This window comes from Pinus tabuliformis, chromosome 8 (assembly GCF_031772625.1).
Source record: "Pinus tabuliformis cultivar Carrire ecotype Pingquan chromosome 8, CPIR1, whole genome shotgun sequence".
Lineage (NCBI taxonomy): Eukaryota > Viridiplantae > Streptophyta > Pinopsida > Pinales > Pinaceae > Pinus > Pinus tabuliformis.
The window spans coordinates 1,770,949,593-1,770,958,721 of NC_142294.1; positions in this window are offsets into that span (position 1 = coordinate 1,770,949,593).

The following is a 9,129-nucleotide window of genomic DNA, read 5'->3' on the forward strand; positions in this document are numbered from 1 at the left end:
GGAGGTTGCCCCCTCGAAGAGGCAAGTGAACATTGTATTCTGCTTTTGAATAATAAAATATCTTTGCAGCTTGTCTCATTTCATGTGATATTTATGTGTTTTTGGGCTATATTGCTTTTTATTTCTCATATTCTGGATTTCCTGTAGCTCAAGAGCATAACAAGTTTTGAGAGATCCATGTCATAGTAAGGTTTAATTAATTTAGGATGCTATCATTGTTCATCATTGTTATTGTAATTATTATTATCATCAATCTTATCAGTTTATTATTGTTATTATTATTATCATCAATGTTATCATCTTTATTGTCATAAGAATCCTTATCATGGATGTCATCATTTTTATTTTCATACACATTATCATGATCAATGTCATCATATTCATTGTTATAGACATTATCATCTTCAATGTCACTATCAGCATTATCATAATCATCTTTAATATCATAGGCATTATTATCATTTATTATCAAAGATGTCATCATCTTTATTTTCAGACAAATGATCATTATCGATGTCATCATCTTCATTGTTATAGATATTATCATCATCATCATAATCATCTAAGACTTCATTACCATCCTTACTTTCACAATTAAACTTTAAGTCTTCATTTGTACATTTAAGCCCACATTCATAGAAAAACTCAAATGTGCATCTAAAAATAAAAAAATCATTATAAAAATATAATATTTATATTTAAATAGATAAAAATTTCATAATAATCGAATAATTTTATCTCCCTAATAATTTCATATATGATTCCCTGTCTTTATTTATATATATATATATATATATATATATAATAGTTTTACATTAAACAAAATACAACTATGCCTCCTTTCTATGAGTATACCTATTTTAAATACCCTAACTATTATAATATATTTGTTATAATACTTTTAAATTTGATAATATATGACGATTCGATCATTTTAATTTATATAGTTCATAAATTTGGTATCATTTTCAATATTCCTCTTGAAAGGGTCATATTGACAATGTTTTTTTTAAGTGATACTATTCGTATTCCTTAAAAGGATGGTTTTACATTAAATGGATTGAAATTTATTTTGGCATATAATTAGGGAGACTAAATTAAGCACAAAATTTCAATTTCATTAAGAGTCAAACAAAACATTTACTGAGATTATACCAAAAACCTCGCAATATTTTTTAAAATATATGGCTTATAGGTCTACACTTAAATATAAAACTCACAATAATTGGGACTCAACAATAAATAAACAAATGACATAATGAGCATTCAATATTTTTCAGAATTTCAAATCCACATTACTTCCTAGAGAAGAACCTACATGGGAGGCCAAAGCGGTTTTTAATTTTCCTAAGTTCTTTTGTCGATAGAATGAACTAAAATTTATAATTCATTGAATTGGAGAAGCATCTCTTCATTAGTAGTGTTATTTTCCACTATACATATCCTAGTAGAAATTTGGTATGTTAATAAAGATCTATTATGTGTATATAATGATTGAGATGACTAAGAGTGATCCATTTTTGGAACACATACAATGACATCTATAAGAATCTTAGAGTAGATTAGAGTCCATTAATCATTGTTGTGAATCAAATGCTTGGCTTTGAAGGTCTCTTGCAAATACTTGGGAGAGTAAATTTAAGATAACCAACAACCAATTTATCTTCCTAGGCGTATGGGACTTCTAAGGCCTTTATAAAAGAAATCACCATGATATGAGTGAGTCCTTGGCATGACGGTCACTAGGGAGGGATTTGAGTGGAACCACAAAATAAATGTAGTAAATGATAGGTTTTTCACAAAGAAAGATCATATGATAGTGGAAGATATGTACTAAGTCATAAGGTGAGATGTTAGCTAATGGAGGGGAGGATGCTCATCCTTGATAAAATTGATATTGACAATGTTGTCAACATTTTATTACTTTTATTTCTTATTATGACAAAATCAAGTATATTTTTGTTGCAAGGATCTTTAATATTAGGAAATCTTGATTTCCTTATTCAATACATTTATGTATACATCATCATCTAGATTTGCATGTTTATAATTTGAAATCCCAATATGTTTGCTGCATCTTCCATTTTTATGTGTTTTACAAATCTATGTCGTATTTGACCATATGTAATAATTAATTGTTGATCCAAAAATAGCTTAGTTATATCACTAATGTCTTCTATCAACCTCAAATTAGAAAATAAGGCCTTGGATCCTTTATTTTTGTTTGCATCTAAAATATTGAAAAAAAAACTCCATCCCCTTCAAACTAATTACAACTTCCAAGTAATTTTAAAACCCAAGAGAAGATAAAGTCATATGATGACTAGTTGGATACCATCCCTACAAAGCACAAATAAATTTACTAAGTGTACATAATATAGGCCTATTAAAATATAAAAGTATTATTTAAATCATAAAAGAATATATAAATCAAGGCTATGGCTATAACATCAATTTAGTGAGCCCCTTAAGGGAAGCTCAATTGGTGATTATTTTGATAACAAAGCTTTATGTAGCATAGGATTTCAGGGATTTGCACTTGGTCACATATTAGGGGTGGTGTGGTTTAAATAGGATTATAGTGGTAGTGGTAAGAATCGACCCTATATCTCCGGAGTACAAGATTGACCCAGTCATTAATTCCTTTAGTCAAAAAAAAAGAAAAAAGAAAAAGAACATCATTTTGGTGGAAAATAATATATATATATATATATATATATATATATATATATATATATATATGAAAAAACTCTAATTAGGTGCACTAAATATTGGACAATGGGTTGATTTAAATGCTAACCAATAGGTTAATAGGCACCACTCTCCAACCATTTTTGTGGGTGTCTCCTTTACATTTTATGGTGGTTTTGGTTATTTGTCAACCAAATCATTTTTTTGTTTGTTTGTTTGTTAGGTTTTGTGATTCAGATAGTGGATTGTTATGTTTTTTCATTTATCTTTATTTCTTTTTGTATTGTTTCTTCATCTTGGGTCTCTACCTACTAATTTCAGATTACTCCAATTCTAACAAGTTCCTCCACGATATGTTCATCATTATTATTTAGAACATTTGTTTATAATTCATTTTTTTCCTCAAGTTAAAGTTGACCCATAACTTTTTTATACATGGTTAAATGTGTGAATTAATAAGACATTCTTCATGTTGCAATAATTTTTTTGATTATATTTATAAATCTTTGGGTTATTTCAACCACATTAATATTTGTTGAATTGAGGCTTTTGTGATCCATATCAAGTTTATGAGAAAAAAAATTTCGGCGTAAATCACATGATATTTCATTTGTCGACGCATTTCGAACCAACCAGTGTGGTTCATCATCAGGACAAGTTGAAGAATCAGATCTAGGCTGCATGATAAATAGTCAGAGCATAACATCCAACGACTATATTTAACTAGGCAATGGCAATATTGAACTAATAGGCTAGACCGGCTAACGGTTATATTTAACTGGGAAATGGCTAGTCGGATTGGAATAAAGGACAGGGATAGGAGAGCATAATTATATTTAATTAAAAATTAATCAATAGGAATTAATCACATATATTTAAGTAAGATAAATAAATATTTATTTAGTTAATTGAAAGTTAGTTAAGTATCAAATAAAACTAGGTAATATATTAAATAAATAAATCAGTTGAAGTTACAGATTTAAATAATTATTAAATCAATAGTAAGTTTTACTATTATTAAATTAAAAGGGGTTTAAATTTATATATAATTAAATAGTTAATGGGAAGTTAGTTTAAAACATATGTAAATAAGGTAACATATTTAATTAACACAAATTAAAAAGGTTTACATTAAATACACATAAAATTTATATAATTAAATATTTCATATTTATTTAAAATTAAATAATTAGCTAATTAATTGTAAGTTAGTTTTATATTTAATTAAAGAGGTTAATAAAAATTAAAAATCTAATTGTAAGTTAGTATTGTTATATTTATTACCATAACCACTAATTTTTGTTAGATCTATTAATCGATCTTATTAATAAAGCTATTAAAATAAATTAATTTAAGTCTTATATAATAAGAATAATTCTTTTATATTTTAATTTTTGAATAAATTATTAGGAATCTCTCATCACTTTCTAGTATTTATAACTTTTAGCACTATACCTATAAATTAATAAGCCATAAAACATATTATCATTTTAATTTAAGCCTAAATGCAGATTGAATTTCAATATCAAAAAGTTGGGCATTCTCAAAACCCTCACTACTTGTGCCCTAAGGATCTCTGATGAAAAGAACCTTGAGAAAGAGAAATCCCCTCTCCTTAATGTCTTTGTTGAAAACGGTTATAGTAGATACCTGGGTCAGAAGGCTTTCCTCAAAGCTGCTAAAAATTCAATAATTAAAAGAGAACCTAAAGAACGGGTCCCAGGGGTCCATCTACTGTTTTTGCAAGGGACCACTGATAAGATTGTGAGGATTATTAAGAAACATAATGTTCCCTCAACCTTTAGACCCCTTAACACCATTCGTAAGTTCCTCCAGTCAGTGAAGGATCCTATCGACCCTAAGGACATGAAGGGTGTCTATATTATTCCTTGTTCCTATGGGACCCCCTATATTGGTGAGACTAGACAATCCATTAATAAGAGGATTAGTGAGCATGCAACTGACCTTAAACATAGGAGAACCAAGTCTTCTGCACTAGCAGAGCATGCAGAGAAGACCAAACATCATGTTTGTATTGAGGAGGCCAATGTTATTGCTAGAGTTTCATAGTTCCATCACCGAAAATTTAGGGAAGCCCTTGAGATTGAAAAAATTCCTAACAATCTCAATAGAGATGATAGTTGGAAGATCAATAGTTGTTGGGTCCCAGCCCTCGCTTCCTAGTCGTGTCCTTCCCTTCCTCCCCTCCCTCTTTTAATAGCTTGTTCTAGTTTTCTTATAAAGAAAGTTTCCCCTTGTTATCCTTTAACCTGCTCTCTTTTGCCATAGTTCTTTGATCCTCTTTGGTATTCTTCCTTGATAATCCTCTTCTAGTGGGTTAGTTTATATAGTATAAGATATTTAAATAGCAATTTTTTGTTCCAAGTAGACGGCTTTATTATTTAAATTTATTTTAAACAATTATTTATATACAAAATTTAACTTAATTATAAAAAAGAAAAATAATTATTTTGATATTGAAATTCAATCTACATTTAGGCTTAAATTAAAATGATAATATGTTTTATGGCTTATTAATTTATAGTCATAGTGTTAAAAATTATAAATACTAGAAAGTGATGAGAAATTCCTAATAATTTATTAAAAAAATATATATATATATATAAAAGAATTATTCTTATTATGTGAGACTTGAATTAAGTTATTTTAATAGCTTTATTAATAAGATCGATTAATAGATCTAACAACAATGAGTAGTTATGGTAATAAATATAACAATACTAATTTACAATTAGAATTTCTAATTTTTTATTAACCTCTGTAATTAAATATAAAACTAACTTACAATTAATTAACTAAATATTTAAATAAATATGAAATATTTAATTATATAACTTTTATGTGTATTTAATGTAAAACTTTTTAATTCATGTTAATTAAATATGTTACCTTATTTACATATGTTTTAAACTAACTTCCCATTAACTATTTAATTATATATAAATTTAAACCCCTTTTAATTTAATAATAGTAAAACTAACTTACTATTGATTTAATAATTATTTAAATCTGTAACTTTAACTTATTTATTTATTTAATATATTACCTAGTTTTATTTGATACTTAACTAACTTTCAATTAATTAACTAAATATTTATTTATCTTAAATATATGTGATTAATTCCTATTGATTAATTTTTAATTAAATATAGTTATGCTCTCCTATTCGCGTCCCTTAGTTCAGTTCGACTAGCCATTTCCTAGTCAAATATAGCCGTTAGCCGGTCTAGCCTACGAGTTCAATATAGTCGTTGCCTGGTCAAATATAGTCGTTGGATGTTCTGCTCTGACTATTTAACATGCAGCCTAGATCTGATTCTTCAACTTGTCTGAACCACATTGGTTGGTTCGTAATGCCTCGACAAACGAAAAACTTTTTCTCATAAACACATTAATATGGTTGTACTAACTTAAATTATAATGAGAAATAATTGCTAATAAATATGTTATTTACTTAAAGTATAAAATATTTTATTTATTTGTTTTGATTTTTATATTTTATATATATAGTTTTAGATAAAAAAAAATATCATGTTTTTATTTCTTTTATCTATTTTAGAATATATATATATATATATATATAAATAACAAATGCAAAAATATTTCAAATAACAAACATTTACGTTATAATAAAAAGATTTTCGCGAGGAACGATGGATTTACGAGTGCATGGGCTCTCAAGGACGATAATAACATTTTAACTAAATTTAATTATAATGAACAAAATTATGAAATGCATACAATGAAGTGGAGAATTTTACTTGCATTACGTTTTTAACTATTTCAGCTTTGTTAGATAAGAAGCCTCATGGTTGAAATTAGTTCTGTATTTTATCCTCTTATTATGAAATAATTTTTATATTAAAATTAAAATTATATAATATATATTTCTATGTGATTCACGATTATGGAGATTGCAATTTGTATATTTTTATAAATTATAAATAGTTTATATTACTATGATGTTGATAGATAAGTTTATAAGATTTTTATAATTTTAATTTGGTTATTAATAATTATTAAATAAATAGTAAGTATTTAATTTTCATAAAATATTTTTAGTACTATATACAAATTAAAGTTTAAGATTTACTTTTAAGGTTTTTATTTTTTTGTTTTGTTTTTTAATTAAATATATTAATTAAAAAAAATGGCACATGAACAAGTGCCATATGATTTGAGTTATGGTTTTTTTGGGTATATGGATCCATCATATTACAACAAAGCCTATTTACAATTAAGAATTTCTACAATAAAATGGGATGAATCTCCATACTTTAAAATCGTGTTACAAACTCTTTAAAAATGTATATATGTTTCAATTATATATTAGTTATTTTTATTACTAATAATAATTATTATTATTTAAAAAAAATATAATTTAGTAAATTATTATGATCTTTTTAATTTTAACAATTTAATTTTAGCAACTTCAGATATATGATAAAGTGTTTAAATATTTAGTATGGATTGATAGCTATCCACATTTACCAACTGCTTAATGTAAACAACTTTACTAGTTATTATTATTATTTTCTAATTAATAAAGAATTAAGTGAATCTTAGACTAGTGTCATATGTGTCATTCTTATTACTATAAATGTCACATGCACTCACCCAAATAGAAAAAATAATTTACAATGAAGAGAAGTATAACTAAGGTAAATTAATTTGTTTATTTCCCAGCATTATCCAAATTCAATGCTTAATTATTGTTCATTTTACTCGCCAGATTACATATCAATATTTTATGTCACTTACAACATGACACAAGTTATTTGACCATGCTATATGGTTTCAGATCATTTGGCAGTGTTATAATAATTCAGATTGATTGGGAACATCATAATGTTACATGGTTTTTAATATATGGTTGTCTCACATTCACTCTCCGTCCTCCTGGTCACCGCCTTAACCCACTCGACGCAACATGTGAATCCCAGTCCATCAGAAACTTCTAGAATCGTTCTTTATTGCCATATGCAGTTGGCATAGGTCCACCTGTGTTAATCTCCTCCATCGATGTTTAGGATTCAGATCCAACGGCTATGGTTTTTCACTAGAGGGTTAGGGTAACTAACCCCTATCCTAATTGGTCATTCTCTAAGTCATTTGCACTAGTCAACTTAGGAGAGCCGTCTTAGGCATTTCGATGCCAAGATTCCGAGTGGAGGATATTTTTAGTTCTTTCTTCCCTTGCATAGGTGAGGGGTCAATCGACTCTGGTTCTAGCATTTGTTTTTAACAGTTGTCTGTTCGATACATACCTCTAATTCCCTAATTATTTCCATACAGGACCACCTCATTGCAATCCAGGCTAACCTACTATTTAATGAGACTCCTAGCGAGTTACATTGTAAACTCTTCGAATTCTAAGGTATACCCATATTTCATGTGTTAGTTAATTCGCTGGCTTCACAAAAAATGTCACAATTTTCCTTATCAGTTTCCTCTATAATGTTTGACACGTGATACAACACGGTTATTTTGGTCTAGTTTTCACGAATGGGGTTATGGGTCTGCTGCATCTCCACGAGGATTTTACGAGGTAAGTTCAACCCATAATGCCCCTCTTCTGTTGTTTAATTCCATAAACCCAAACCCCATTCATCTGTGTTTCCTTGCAGGTGTATATCTCGGCTATGGAAGCTATCATTCTTCCAAACCGAGAAGGAATATATCCTACAAGGTTTTTCTTGGGTTTTCTCAGGATTTTCTGTCTTAAGGGTTTTATCACCCGCATTAGCAACTTTTTTAACATTGTTTTGTGTATATATGAGTTTCTAGTTACAATTTTTTGGGGCATGATGATATTGTCTTCCTCTAGTTGAATTTCGGGTCGACAAGACTTGTGTTAGTATTGATTGTAATTTGTCTCTATATTGCATATTTCTTTGCTACGAGTGGCACTGTACATAAATGTATTTACATTTTATGGTGGAACTATCATTCGCGTAGTTGTATAGGCACCATTTTATTCGAATGTGAATACTGTTGTTGCATTATATAATTTTCATGGTTTATGCGAAATGAATTTGGTGCCTGCTATAGGTTCAATTTATGCCTTTAATTGTTCCAGTTATTGCCTATATGATTGACAGTTACAGGATTATTAACATGTATTTTCTTCCTCTCAAGTTGTTTTTTTAGTATGGGGTTACTGAGCTCACCCCTAACCCAAAGGGAGATTAGACCAGGCCATTGGTAAACCTGGAAGGTGAATCCAAACTCCCTCGCTAGGTTATTAGTTTCCACTTCCAGGCTCTAACCCTACAATTAGATACTTAATCGACAGGTTGATGTTTCTTGTTGTTCCTAATCAACTAGAATATGCACAACATTTGTTCTTCCTAATTAATTTCCTTCATTCCTTCTATGGGTACCAACCCTTGACATTTATTGTGTTTGTGCAAGGTA